The sequence below is a fragment of the Pseudonaja textilis genome, chromosome 7 (assembly GCF_049901715.1).
Source record: "Pseudonaja textilis isolate UNSWEBS1 chromosome 7, rPseTex1.2, whole genome shotgun sequence".
In the NCBI taxonomy this organism is placed as follows: Eukaryota; Metazoa; Chordata; class Lepidosauria; order Squamata; family Elapidae; genus Pseudonaja; species Pseudonaja textilis.
The window spans coordinates 6,424,355-6,439,758 of NC_141996.1; the positions used below are offsets into that span (position 1 = coordinate 6,424,355).

A 15,404-nucleotide genomic window follows, 5' to 3' on the forward strand; every position below is an offset into this window, starting at 1 on the left:
CCAGTCTAACAACCGGTTCGGTGGGCGTGCGCTTCGATAGTAGGGAATGGAAGGACTTATATTCCTTGGAGACAGCTGGTCATTTGCATCCTTTTAGTGGGTCGTTGAGGCCACCTGGAGGTTTATCTGTGTCCTCAGGATCACTTTAGTGGTGCTCCTGGTTCCTGTACTCTGCAATTTGTCCTCTGGAAATCCATTCCTACTCCAGCACCATTCAAAGGGTGTTTGTCCCAAATTGTATAGCTAAAAGTCTGTAGAGACAGACAGCTGGTCATTTGCATCCTTTTGGAGGGTTGTTGAGGCCACTTGGAGGTTTATCTGTGTCCTCAAGGTCACTCTGAGTGATGCAAATGGTTTCTGTAGTCTGCAATTTTTCCTCTGGAAATCTATTCCTATTCCCACCCCATTCAAAGGATGTTCATCCCAAATTGTATAGCTCAAAGTCTGTAGAAATCCTCAGTCATCCAGATCATGGTTGTTCCAAAGGTGCTTTTTTCAGGAGGCAACTGGACTTTCTGGTTTTTTGTTTGAAGACATTTCCCTTCTTATCCAAGAAGCTTTTTCAGTTCTGACAGGATGGTAGGGGAAGGGCTTATATTCCTTGCAGACAGCTGGTCATTTGCATCGTTAAGAGTCATTAAGGCAACTTGGAGGTTTATCTGTGTCCTCAGGGTCACCTGAGTTCCTGTAGTCTGCAATTTTTCCTCTGGAAATCTATTCCTACCCCAACACCATTCCAAGAGTGTTCATCCCAAATTGTATAGCTAAAAGTCTATAGAGGCTCTCAGTCAACCAGATCATGATTATTGTCCCAAAGGTGCTTTTTCTGAGGTCTTTCTTGCTTTTTCTTTTGACAAAGTTTCACTTCTCATCCAAGAAACTTCTTCAGCTCTGACAGGATAATCTTTCCATTCCCCACTATCCTGTCAGAGCTGAAGAATCTTTTTGGATGAGAAGCGAAACATCTTCAAAAAAAATAAAAAAGAACAAGAAAGTCCAGTGGCCTCCTTTAAAAAAGCACCTTCGGGACTAAGTCCCGAAGCGAATTGGAAAGGAGAGCTATCCTGAATGATTTTTTGGTATGTACATACACACCTAAGGTCTCACGAAAACCACAAAGCACATGTGCTCACAGTTCAGATAATGGTAGCTCTTGTCAACTCTTCAAAGGGGATTTTGAGACCCATTTCAGTCATAGGTGAAGGCTTTCAATGAAGGAATTGCTCTCAAATATTCACTTCCATTGTGTTTCAACAAAAGCATTTGAAAAGAATTATTGCAGAGAGGTTATTGTTTCTTCCATTGCTAGCAGGGATTTAGAAACAATGCATGTTGCTGGCTTGTAGAAATGTATGCAGAATTAGAAGTACTTTAACTGAAGACGTTGACATGCTGCCTTTTTTAGCAAATAGTATTGATATTGTGGCTTCTTAGATAACAAAAAAAATTGTCTTCTCTTTTTATTAAGGATCTGAGGATACCACCCCCCCTCTGTCTGCCCACGGTCTCCAACAAAAGCATCAGCATGCTAATTTCAAGTTTGAATTCCTCGGTCGTGTTCATTTAGCAAAGTGCAATATTTAATTTTTATGTGGTTATCCTTGTCACTATTTCTTTCAGCTTTTGCTGCTAATGCACATATCTGGCAAAAGACGGATCTGATGGCTGACAAAACTCTAATCGAAAGCATATTTTGGAGTCTTTAAGCAAGGAGAATTTCAGCCGATCTACATTTTTGTTAAGGTTCATTTTGAAACTAAGAGAGCACATTTTCATTTTTTTGTCTTAATGTGCAAATTGAGACATAATTATCCTGTAGCTGCTTCTCTGTGATATATATTAAATTAGGATAGCTGGTTTTTTTTAATTACTTTTCGCAGGTATAAATGTTCCTCTTTCTGTGTGGGTGAACATGGGTGCAACACAATTGCATATAGGCCATACACACCCACACACATGTTGCGTGTGGCTGACAGCTAGTCTATTTGACTTTGTTGTGGAATTTTCACTGAAGAAAGGAACACAAGGCTGAAATGGGCAAACTTTATTCAATGACTATTGAGTGCCTGCTTTGCAAGAAAGAGGGATGCTGAACAATAGGAAGATAAAGATTTTAATGCATTTCGATATTTTAATTTAAGGCTTAATTATAGTTTCATCTGGGAAATGGGGAGCAGCCCAGATCAAGCCAAGTCCAAAAATGCCAGAGAATTCCTAAAAGCCTGGCCCTCAGGACAAATCGGCCATCAACAGACACATAGAGATAAACAATATCTACATACCATTCAAAAGAGATAATCTAAATATCAAAAATGAAACAAAAAATAAAACACTTCCTTATCAAAAATTTAGAATAATAGAGTTGGAAGGGACCTTGGAGGTCTTCTAGTCCAACCCCCTGTTTAGGCAAGAAATTCTATACCATTTCAGACAAATGGTTGTCCAATCTCTTCTTAGAAACTTCCAGTGTTGGGAGCATCCACAACTTCTGGAGGCAAGTTGTTCCACTGATTAATTGTTCTAACAGTCAGGAAATTCCTCCTTAGTTCTAGGTTGCTTCTCTCCTTGATTAGTTTCCACCCATTGCTTCTTGTCCTGCCCTCAGGGGCTTTGGAGAATAGCTTGACTCCCTCTTCTTTCTGGCACTCCCTGACACTGTGATGGCGAACCTATGGCATGTGTGCCACAGGCGGCACGCAGAGCTATTTGTGCGGGGACACAAGTCCCAGCCAAACCTACCTGCACTGCGCATGTGCACACCTCCCAACTGATTTTTGGCCTGTTTGAGTCCGTTTTAGTCCTCCCAGAGGCTTGAGGGAAGCCTCTGCAGCCTCGGGAGGCTGAAAAATGGGCCTTACGGAAATACCAGAACTGTCAAAACAGGCCTGTTTTCAGCCTCCAGAGGCTTCCCTTGAGCCTCCAGGAAGGCAAAAAGGGCTTCAAACAGGCTGAAAATCAGTTGGGAGGTGCACGCATATACAGTGCAGCTAAGGGGGTGGGTGTGTTGTACACTCATGCGCAGGGGAGTGGGGTACATTGCATTGTGGGTGCCAGCACACACGCGCGTGCGTTATTGTGCACAGGCGCTCTTTTGGCACACCACAACAAAAAGGGTTGTCATCCACTGCCCTGAAATATCAGAATACTGCTCTCATGTCTCCCCTGGTCCTTCTCTTCCCTAGACTATCCATGCCCAGTTCCTGCAACCGTTCTTTATATGTTTTAGCCTCCAGTCCCTTAATCATCTTGGTTGCTCTTCTCTGCACCTTTTCTACTCCAAAACTGGATGCAGTATTTCCACGTGTACCCTTACCAAGGCATTATAAAGTGGTAATCGCTATCCAGGTAACCAGAGATGAATGCTTAAGATTAACATTGGATCAAACAATTAAGAAGTAAACAGTATCCCAATCAAGGAACTATCAACTCAGACAAACAATCAAATAATAAATAATAGCTCTGTCAGTATTGGTGGGAATGTTCTTGCTGGTTATAAAATAAGAGTGAACCCAACTTCCTTCTCAGACTGATGATGTTACCCTAGTTGGGTATTGAAATGTTTTCAAAATAATTATAAAAATAAGAGCAGACTCATCTGCCTTCTAGCACTTGATGACGTTACCTAGTTGGGTAATGAAATGTCTGCAAGAAAACAACCAAGCTCCACAGACCCCCATACGTTTTGGTTTTCTTACTCATATTTATAATAATTTCAGCATCTTGGGGTGGGGGGGTTTCATGTGATCCCCTTTTGCGACATTCTGTTGTGGTTTGCCGAAAGCAGGTGCAGATGGCTGAGGTCTCTGAGAGTGAGGACTCTGATGAGGGGCCTGCATGTGATGCAGGGATGGGGCCAAGACTATCGGAAAGTGGGGCGCTGCCTTTGGAGCTTGTGGAGTCTGGCAGCAGTGACGAAGAGGGATCCGGGGAGCCTGTGCTCAGTGCGCGTGCACGCAGGGCTGCTCAAAGGAAAGAACAGCTGAAGCAGCATGGGCAACTCAGGAGGTAAGGCTGAAAGGCGATGGTTCCTCCCATAAGGGATAAAAGCCAGCCTTCGGGGTTGGCTTCTTTGCAGGAAGCAAAGAAGTTCTTCTAACTCAAATTTCTCATGGAAGTTCTGTCTATTCTGGTGTGTTTTCGGAGACTCTTGGCTTTGAATATTTCTCTGCATTTACTCTGGTGTTCTTGGCAGCCATTCACAACCTTCAAAGGGCTCGCTCTTATCTGGGACAATTAGTTTTAATGACACTTTGCTGTGAATGAACAGAATTCACAGAGATGCATTAAAAAGGTTTGCTTTTATCCATACTTTGTGTTTCTTTGATCTGAACAAGGCTTGGGTCAGAACACCTTTTGACAAGCAAAAGTCAACGGGGAAGCCAGATTCCCTTAACGACTGTGTTACTAATTGAGCAACTGCAGTGATTCGCTTTGCAAATGTGGCAAGAAAAGTTGTAAAATGGGGCAAAACTCACTTAAGAAACATTTCGCGTAGCAACAGAAATGCTTGGCTCAATCGCGGTCCGTAAGTCGAGGACTACCTGTGCATAAGGAGAATTCAATTCAATTCAGTTTATTACAGTCATTGACCAGAGACCAGAATAAATAAAAACACTCAGTAAATATCCAATTAAAAATTCTAGTATAAAATAATAAATAACAACTAAAATCTATGATAAAATCCAGCCTGCCAATTATACGTGGCTTAACTACTGTATTAATACTACAACCCATAAACTGTGTGGCCCATTGTCAGCTTAATACTAAAAGGAAAAGGAATAAGCAGTACAAAGGGCTTGCCACATTTGTTATATAACATAACTAAGTTGTGTCAATCGTGGTCGTAAGCCGAGGACTATTTGCAGCAGGTTTTTGCTTTTTTGGTCCTATGCATTCGCGCATTGGTCCTTTCCCCTGATTATCCAGCTCTTACTATTTATTTGGAAGCTAGGCAAAGAAAATGGCGGCCTCAGGCAGAAAGCCAGTGTCCATCTCTGCAGCCAGTCAGGTCATTTCGGATTCAAAAATCCCAACAACCGGTTCTCTGTCTGGTTGCTGGGTAGGCGTGGCCATGGTGGGCGTGGCCTACCAGAACTTCCAGGAGGGCCAATTTTTCACCTTCCCCCAGAGTCCGGAGGCTTCCCTTGGTCATTTGCATTATTTTTAGAGAGACGTTAAATGGTTCCAAGAAGTCTCCGGTGTCTCCATTTGCACCACTCAGGTGGCCCTGAGGACACAGATAAACCTCCAAACGGCCTCAAGGACTCTCTAAAAACAATGCAAATGACTAGTTGTCTGCAAGGAGTATAAATCCTTCCATTCTCCACCATCCAATCAGAGCTGAAGAAGCTTCTTGGATGAGAAACGAAACATCCTCAAAGAGAAACCAGAGAGTCCAGTTGCCTCTTGAAAAAAGCACCTTTGGGACATCCATGCCAAAAGTGTGATGACCCAAAGGGGCATGGCACAAAAGCAACAAAGTCACAAAAATAGGTAAAGTCCCTTGAATACCTCCAACTTGCCCCCCCATCTCCAGTTATCATCGGCTGGAGAAAAAACTCTCCCAAGAACAGTTTTTAAAGGGAAGAAATTCCATCCAAACCCAAAGTACATATAAATTATAAAAGAAGGGGCCGATCTATCACAAATTAAGAACTATAGACCTATTTCTTTACTGAATGCAGATTACAAAATCTTTGCTTCCATCTTGGCAGAAAGGCTCAAAAGATACCTAAATAATTTTATTCATCCTGACCAGAATGGATTCCTGCCAAAGAGACAAATTAGGGATAATATGAGGGTAATTCTGGACACTTTGGAATATTACGAGGCGCATCCTGAAAAACAAATGGCTTTGATATTTTCTAGATGCCCAAAAGGCATTTGATAATGTGAATTGGAGATTCATGTTTTTGTTATTGGAACAGATGGGCTTTGCTAGAAAATTTATTCAAGCAATAGAAGCCATATATGATAAATTATAAATAAAAACCAACACAAACCACACTGTAGCAATTAACGAGAAAGGGCAAGATAAAGAATTGAAGATTTCAAAACATAAGGAAAGACACACAGTTGGGAGGACGCCAGAACTCAGATAAGATATGACAAATGAAAATAATTCACGCTTTGCTTCCAGCAAGGAGCTGTGTGCAAACACCCTCTTTATCCTGTTTTCCCAGCTGCAGCTAATTAAGGGAATCAGGGCCTTTTTATCCCTCGTAACCCACATTGCTCCCTTATCCATTCCTCCCTGCGTGCCCTAGGATGAAGAGGGGGTGCACCTGGGTCTTCCTCTGAATGTCCAGCCAGACTGTGCCCTTCTCCAGTTTCCTCCACAACCACCGGAGCCACACTCCCACTCCCTGTCAGCTGTTCCACCTCTCCCTCGGAATCAGATTCCAACAGGGGCATGACACAAAAGTATCTAAAAAGGTTAAATCCTAGCAACTGGATTCTCTGATTCTCTGCCTAACTATTTTTTTTTTACTTTATTTTGACTGATAAAGTTACTTGGGTGAGTCACAAAACTTCTCATATTAACAAACCTTGGTCCAATAGCCATGATTTAACCTTCTTAGAGATGTTTGGCCTGGATGACCGAGTCTTCATTTACATAAGTTATCTCTAGAATAAATAAAAATAATCAGAATGATTTTTGTCTTTCTTCCTCGCTTGGGACAAAGGTTATTCCCATTCAACTTCCTCTGCTTCGAGATATAGAAATCAACCCACATTTCACCTTGAGCCGACCGCTTTAAGATCTCCAGGAATGTTGAGCTCACTCTAAATGATCTCATTTTAGAGCAATTTAATCAGAAGACTAGCGGGAAAAAAAACTCCAGCAAGCTGGCCTTGAGAGTCGGGGGCGAGAGCCATATTTGCAAGCGAACCGAGTGAGTGTCTGATTGGCTAGTCCAATTTCTCTTCCAGCGACAAGCATGGACAATTGGCACCCAGCTGTTTCCACCCCAACGGAAAATCAATAGCATTTCCATTGCTTTTCAATGGTCTCATGACAGAGAAAGCCACAGGGCCTTGATAGCTGAGGCTCGTACATTTTTAAATATTACCTCCTGGGCAGAGGAACATAGATTGTATTTTAATATCCCGTCCCCATCCCTCCCCCAGTAGCCGATGAAGCTAATCAAATCTCCCCTATCATAACTCCTTGAGAGTAATTACGTCCCCCAAGGAAAATAATCTCTAAGACATGCAGAGGAGGGGAGTCCGCCTATATTTCAAAGGCCCTGAAGGCAGGACAAGAAGCAAACTTGTCAAGAAGAAAGTAAGAAGAAACTAAGCAGAGAAGGAAACCTAAAACCAAGCAGACATTTCCTGACAGTGAGGACAATTAACCAGTGGAACCGCTCACCTCCAGAAGTTGCGAGTGCTTCATCACAGGAGGTGTTTAAGAAGAGACTGGACAACTATTTGTCTGGAATGGTATAGGGTCTCCTGCTTGAGCAGGGGGTTGGACTAGAAGACCTCCAAGGTCCCTTCCAACTCAGGTATTCTGTTATTTCTAAAACATTGACTGTCGGCAGCCCACATCAAAGGCACCCATGATTTTAAGATGCGGCCATCACTCCTGGCCCAGTCTTGCTTGTTTGCTCCCCATCAAACATAGTTTTGTCAGTGTGACTCTTTAGAGTGGCTAAATCAAAAGAGAGGATGGAATAAATTGGGTTGTGAAAGTTTAGGATAAGACCATTGCTGTATCAGGATAAACCCAGATTCAACAATGCATTGTCCAGCTTCTCATTTTATTGTAATGTTTTGCTTTTAAAAAGATCAGATATAAATGCCTAGGGAAACTTCTATATCCCTAACACTTGGAAGACCAATGGTGTCACTTGTTGGCTTGGTATAATAGCCAGAAAAAAAAGGAGCAGTGATTAATGAATAGTTGATTAGTGTTCAACCTGTGCAAAAGTCAAAATAGATCTACGTCAATATCTATCTATCTATCTATCTATCTATCTATCTATCTATCTATCTATCATCTATCCCTCCATTTATTTGTATCTATCTCTCTACCTACTTACCATCTATCTATTATCTATCATCTATCTATCCATTATCTATTTGTATCGCTATCTGTCTATCTATCCATTTGTATCTATCTATCTATCATCTATCTATCCATCACCTATCTATTTGTATCTCTTTCTATCTATCATCTATTCCTCTATTTTTATCTCTATCTATCTATCTATCTATCTATACATCTATTTGTATTTATCTATCTACCATCTATCTATCCATCATCTATCTATTTGTATCTCTTTCTATCTATATCTATCTATCCCTCCATCTATTTGTATCTGTCTATCATCTATCTACATCTATCTATCCATCCACCAATTTGTATCTATCTTTCTGTCTGTGCCTATCAATCTATCCTCCCTCGCTTCCTCTCCCCCCCCCCGCCATCCGTCTATCCATCTTCTATCTCAGGTTTGTGTATTGGATCTATTTCCTGTAAATAAACTTTTGTTCTGTTTCTGTTTATCGCTTGCTTCACTAACTATTACTCAGATCCGATTCCCATTCTCAAGAATGCTCACATGCTATCACCAAACACTCCAACCCCCCCACCCCCCACAAGCCTAACATTAATCCTTTTCTTTCATCACACAAATCCATGCTCGTGTTTATTTTTCCCCCAGTGCATAGATTGCTTTTATGAGTGCATCCCAGTGTGTTCAGGATTTAGAATCTGCCTGTCCCAGGCCAATCCGTCAGGTGCTGTTTATTGCAAGGTATATATTGGCTCGCAAAGATCTATAACAGATATGAGGAAGAAAGATTTATAATGCGAAATTCATCGGGGATGGTTTTTCTCTCTCAAAAGGTAAGGTTGAAAATCATGGCTTCTGCCAACTGCCAAAAATTCTATGCTCCATTAGTACTTTCCATCAGCTTAGTTTGATTTTCCAAATATAACCTGCAAAGTGAATAAGAGTGCTAATGGATGCCGCATTAATATAATCATAAAAATAACATTATATTAATTAGAACTTTGTAAATGCTGTAATTAAGATATTTGGGGACAGCTGTCTTGTCTGTCCCCAAACATCGCAAAGAAATCTCCCAACACTACTTACTTGAAAGTTGTCATCTGCCCAGTTTCACGGAGAACCATCTGTTTGCATATTTTCAATGTTGACTGGCGAGGAGAAGGAAAAGAATAACTTCTGAACTATTTTTAAAGAAGAAAGTACGAGCAACAGAATCCCTGCCTATAAAAACCTGGTCATCAACAAATAATGTTAGAAGGCAGTATTGCAGGCTGACTCTGCTCACTGCCAGAAGTTCGATCCTGACGGGCTCAAGGGTGACTCAGACTTCCATTCTACTGCACTACACTGCATTATACTGCACAAGTCAAAAAGAGGACTGTGAAAATATCTACAGACCCTTCACATCCCAAACATAAACTGTTTCAACTCCTTCCCTCAAAACGACGCTATAGAGCCCTGCACACCAGAACAACTAGACACAAGGAGAGTTTTTTCCCCAAACGCCACCGCTCTGCTAAACAAATAATTCCCTCAACACTGTTGAACTATTTACAAAGTGTACACTACTATTACTGTTAATCACTCCTTATCACCCATCCCCTCCCACTTGTGATTGTAGTACTGTAACTTTGTTGCTTGTATCCTTACGATTTATATTGACTGTTTCCTAGTATGATTTGATTGTTGATTGTACCCTCTGACTATCGTTAAGTTGTACCTTATGATTCCTGACTCTTGACAAATGTATCTTTTATTTTATGTACACTGAGAGCATTTGCACCAAGACAATTTCCTTGTGTGTCAAATCACACTTGGCCAATAAAGTATTCTATTCTATTCTATTCTATTCTATTCTATTCTATTCTATTCTATTCTATTCTATTCTATTCTATTCTATTCTGAGGTGGGTAAAATAAGCACCCAGATTGCTGAGGGCCAGAGGCTTACTTTGTAAATTGCTTAGAGAGGGCTGAAAAACACAGCAAAGCATTATAAAAGTCTATTGGGAAGGAGGAGAGGAAGGAAGGAAGGAAGGAAGGAAGGAAGGAAGGAAGGAAGGAAGGAAGGAAGGAAGGAAGGAAGGAAGGAAGGAAGGAAGGAAGGAAGGAAGGAAGGGAGCTGTGGTGGCACAGTCATTAGAATGTGGTAATTCACTACACACTGACAGGAGATCAATTCCTACCAGGCTTAAGGTTGACTCAGCCTTCCATCATTCCAAGGTGGTTAAAATGAGGATCCAGATTATTGGGGGCAAATATGCTGACTCTATAAAACTGCCTAGAGAGGGCTGTGAAGCAGTATATAAGTCTAGGTGTTCTTAGGAAGGAAGGAAGGAAGGAAGGAAGGAAGGAAGGAAGGAAGGAAGGAAGGAAGGAAGGAAGGAAGGAAGGAAGGAAGGAAGGAAGGAAGGAAGAAGAAGAAGGAAGGAAGGAGGGAGGGAGGGAGGGAGGGAGGGAGGGAGAGAGGGAGCCTTGATGGTGCAGTGGTTAGAATGCAGTATTGCAGGTTAATTCAGCCCACTGCCAGGAGTTCGATCCTGACTGGCTCAGCCTTCCATCCTTCCAAGGTGGGTAAAATGAGGACTCCGATTGTTGTGGGTGATATGCTGATTCTGTAAACCACTTAGAGAGGGCTGGAAAGCACTATGAAGCAGTATATAAGTCTAAGTGCTATTGCTATTGATACTGTAAGCACCTTCTAACTAAATTGCTCATAACTGAACCAGCAACACCAGAACAGTCGAGGGGCAACTGTTGAGGTACAGTATCGAAATCTCCGTCAATATGAATTATCTGCAGACAATGTTGAATTAAAAAGACTAAGTGGATTAGGAAGTAGGAAGAAGAGAAAAAATTTTCTTATACAGGTAGTCCTCGACCTGTATAAGACCACAGCTGAGTTCTGAAATTTCCATTGTTAAGCAAGACAGTTAACTAAATTTTGCCCCATATTACAACCTTTCTTTACACAGTTGTTAAGTGAATCACTGGAGTGGTCAAGTTGGTAACATGGTCGTTCAGTGAATCTGGCTTCCCCAGTGACTTTCCTGGTAAGAAGGTCACGAAAGGAAACCACAACCCCCAGATTCTGCAACCATCATAAATATGGGCCAGTTGCCAAGGGTCCGAATTTTGACCACGTGACCTTCATGTGGTCAATTGTTTGAAGTTACAATGGCATTGAAAAATTTGAGCTATGACCTTCACACTTACGAACATTGTTTGTAAGTGTTCGTAAGTGTGAAAAACGATCATAGCTCAAATTTTTCAATGCCATTGTAACTTCAAACGGTCACTAAATGAACAGTTGTAAGTCGAGGGCGACCTGTATATTGTAAAGGACCAGGAATCATGTAGCCCATCAGGGTAGCAAATAAATATTAAATCACATGTTCAGTTAGGATTAACCAGTTGTGGAAAGATTTTTTTTAAAAAAAAGACAAGAAGAACTAATTCGACAAGACTAATTTTATTTCACCTGATTTCTTCTGTCTTAATCACTTCCACTCTGGGAGGAGGAAGGTTGTGGTGTTGTTGTGTGGTTGTTGTCATTTGACAGGGTGAACAGCTATAAAGATTACTGGCATGTAGACCAGCCTACACTAAAAAATAATGATTATCTTGTCAAAAAACAATGACTGCTGAATTTCTTGATTTCCTGGGGAGAAATGAGATAAATGTGCGGAATAAATACATTCCTAAAAAGACAGCGGTTCCCAGAACTTCTAGCCAAACTCAAAAGTGCGGTTTAATAGATTTCTGAAATCTATGACACGTGATACCAAAATACACACTTTAGCCACTAAGACCAGTAGTGGGATTCAAAAAAAATTTACTACCGGTTCTTTGGGTATGGATTGGTGGGCGTAGTGTGGCTTGGTGGGCATGGTTTGATGGGTGTGGCAGGGGAAGGATATTGCAAAACACCATTCCTTCCCCACTCCAAGGGAAAGGATACTGCAAAATCCCCATTCCCTCCCCATCCCACTAACCTGCTTTCCAGCTCCGTTCTCCTGTGCAGGGCAACCAAAGAAGAGCCAGCTGATCAGCTGGGACTCCATGGGAGGCGGAGAATAGATGGGGGCGGGGCCAGTCAGAGTGGGATTTGCCGCTTCTCCCAACTACTCAGATTTTCTGCTACCGGTTCTCCAGAACTGGTCAGAACCTGCTGAATACCCACCTCTGACTAAGACCCAATAGAACAAAGGTGTCAAACTCGATTTCATTGAGGGCTGCATCAGGGTGGTTGTTTTGATCTCAGGGGGACTGGATGGGCATGGGTGGGGTAGACATGGCCCACTTAACATCACTCATTTCAGGGGCACCTGTGGTGGCCCAAGCGGGGCAGGGAGGAATCATTGTCTCCAGTGGAGGAAGGCATGACTAGGCAGAGCACCAAATCCTTGTCCTCCAGAAGAAACTTGCTGTCTGTTGGTAGCCAAGTTCTAGGGCAGGACTTCCCTTCCTTCCATCTCTTATTTTTTCTTCCCTCTTCATTCTCCTTTTGTCTGCTTTCCCCTCTTTCCTTGTTTTTCCTTCCTTGCTCTCTCTCTCTCTCCATCTTTCCTTCTTCTCCGTTGTCTTTCTTCTTTCCCTTTCTCCTTTCCTGTCCCTTCTTGGATGCTCAGGTGCAAGAGGGGAAACATTTCTCCTTTTGTTTTGTTTTTAGTTGGTTTTGCTAGCCCTCTGCTGTTTTCACTGGCAGAGGCACCACGAGCCGGTCGTTCCCTGTTTCCAAGATGGCCGCATGGGCCAGATCCAAGCAGGTCATTGAATCTGACACCCCTACAATAGAAGATCCTTCATTCCGTAACCAAGGGGAAAAAAATACCATGCAGAATCTGCCTTAAAATATAGACATGTTATGCAGTAGCTAGGAAATTATTGTTATTAATTCAAAAAGTGGGAATTAAAATATGATTATACTATGATAAATTATTACTGTGGATCAAAGGGGAGTTAATTGAATGATGCGTAAGATAAAGGGGTGGTTCACTCAAATTAGCAGTTAAAGGGGGAGATTTTTTAATTTTTGAATTATTAGAACCATGATGGAATTTTTTGAACAATGAACTAAGAGCCCGCGATGAATTTGCAAATGTGTCAAAAATAAAAGATAAAAGTATAAGTACGACGAATACAGAAGAAGAAATAAGATTTTTAAAGAAATAAGATTTATGTAAAGAAGGCGTGAGAATATTTGAAAACATGAAAGAACTTAAGATATGAATAGAAAATATATATAATAAGTGTGAGGAAAATAAGAATGTTTGAGAAAATGTATAGAAATTATAAATGTAATGATATGAAATTGAATGTGAAAGATAAATACGTAACTAAGGTCATGTTTGTATGGAAATGTAAAAACCTGGAACCACGCTGTTCACTAAAAGAGATTTTTTTGAAACATAAAAATAAAACAAAAACTTTTTACATAAAAAAGATCCTTCATTCCTTGTAGTCATCCCTATAATCTTCAGAAGACCTTGCTGAGACAAGAATTCCATTTCTGCACGTGAGAATGCTCCAGTTAGAACCATCCACATGACCAGGATCTCTCTGGCAAGTATTTTCTAAATATGTAAAAGTAAAAAGCTAGTTTTAACCTTATTTTGTATTTTACTGCACTGGCGGAAAAAACACAGTTGCTTTTTTCCTTTACCTTCTCTATTCCTCTATTTTCTTTATTTACATTTATATTTCATATGATGACCCAGCTCAATAAAATTCTAAATAATTTCCTTCTATTAAATTAAACCTCCCCCCAAAAGAAAATAATACAGCAAAGTAGACCAAAAAGGGGGGGAGGCAAAGTAGACATTGAAATAATATTCCCATATTCACTAGGTATAAAGCGATTGGGAATCCTACATATTTCAAATATTTCAAATTCTCCGTTTTTCCCAAGCATCATTATTTCGGAAGAATTTTTTTTAAAAAAAAAGGTTGTTGGTGCCTCTCTCTCAAACTAAAAATTCTAATTCTATATTTGTTCTAAGTCCTTCCTCCTCAAAGGATCCGAGATCCTCGGGGAACAGTCCCAAAACAGACACTTTCCTAGCAATTTTCAAGCAATTATGGTGCGTATCTCTCACTGATGGAGTTTTCATCTCTAGTTTGTGCCATTCAGTATGAAATGAAAGCTAATTATAAGAAGCGTCTCCTCCTTAGGTGGCCAAAATCAGCAATTCGCCTCCGCAGAATTAACCGTGGCAGCTCTGGTTATTCCCGGCCTTTCAATAATAGATCCCTCCGATGCTTTATAAAGTCAATTTGAACCTACAAGTCTTGCCAAAAGCCTTCACTTCTTTCAGCAGGAGAATCAAATCGAGTTTAGCAAAGGATTTTTTTTAAAAAATAAAATAAAAAATGAAGAGGTTCTTTTCGGAGGCGTATGAAAAAGTTGGGTTAGGAACTTCGAATCCAGGGGGTTGGTTTGTGCTTCACTTTCTGCTTTGACATGTCTTTGATCCTTGGCTTGCCTCAACTTTGGCCTTTCCTGGTGGATCTAGACCTGCCAAATTTTCTCCTTGACGCTGTTGTGGAGCAAAGGTTTCTGCCTGACATCTGGCAGAGAAGAGCAACAAGGATGATTCGGGACTGGAGGCTAAAACATATGAAGAATGGTTTCTGGAATTGGGTATGTTTAGTTTAATGAAAACTAAGGACTCAGGGTGACATTATAGCAGGCTTCCAATATTTGAGAGGCTGCCACAAAAAAGTGGGGATCAAGCTATTCTCCAAAACACCTGAAGGCAAGACAAGAAGTGATGGATGGAAACTAATCAAGAAGAGAAGCAATCTAGAACTGAGAAGTTTCCTGACAGAACAATTAACCAGTGGAAGGACTTGCCTTCAGAAGTTGTGGTTGCTCCAACACTGGAACTTTTTAAGAAGAGTCTGGACAACCATTTGTCTGTTTCTACAGATTAAAAGAGTGGGAAGGGACCTTGTAGTTCATCTAGTCCAACCCCTCACCCAAGCAGGAGACCCTACACCATTTCTGACAAATGGCAGTCCAGTCTCTTCTTGAAAGCCTCCAGGGATGAAGCTCCCACCACTTCTGAGGGAAAGTTGTTCCATGGGTTAATTGTTCTCACCGTCAGAACATTTCTCCTTATTTCTAGGTTGAGTGTCTCCTTGTTCAGTTTCCATCCATTATTTCTTGTCTGGCCTTTGCAACTCAGGGTTGAACTGTGGATGCAGTATTCCAGAGGTGTCCTTACTAGGACTTAGTTCTTTGCAGTCTTTTCTTTAATTAAAACAAAACCTGCATCCTGTGTGTTGCAGGTTCTAATAAAAGGGAGAAAACTGCATTTGAGAAGAACAAAAAACAACAAAACCTCACAATTTCCCTCCCTTCCACAATGTTGCTCAT

The 15,404-nt window shown here is 41.2% G+C and overlaps 1 protein-coding gene across 1 annotated transcript in view; it reads right to left on the minus strand.

The window, feature by feature from the left end:
- Positions 1-15,404, minus strand: part of LOC148125233 (uncharacterized) — a 59,621-nt gene that overhangs the window by 41,885 nt on the left and 2,332 nt on the right. The gene's annotated exons all lie outside the window — the stretch shown is intronic.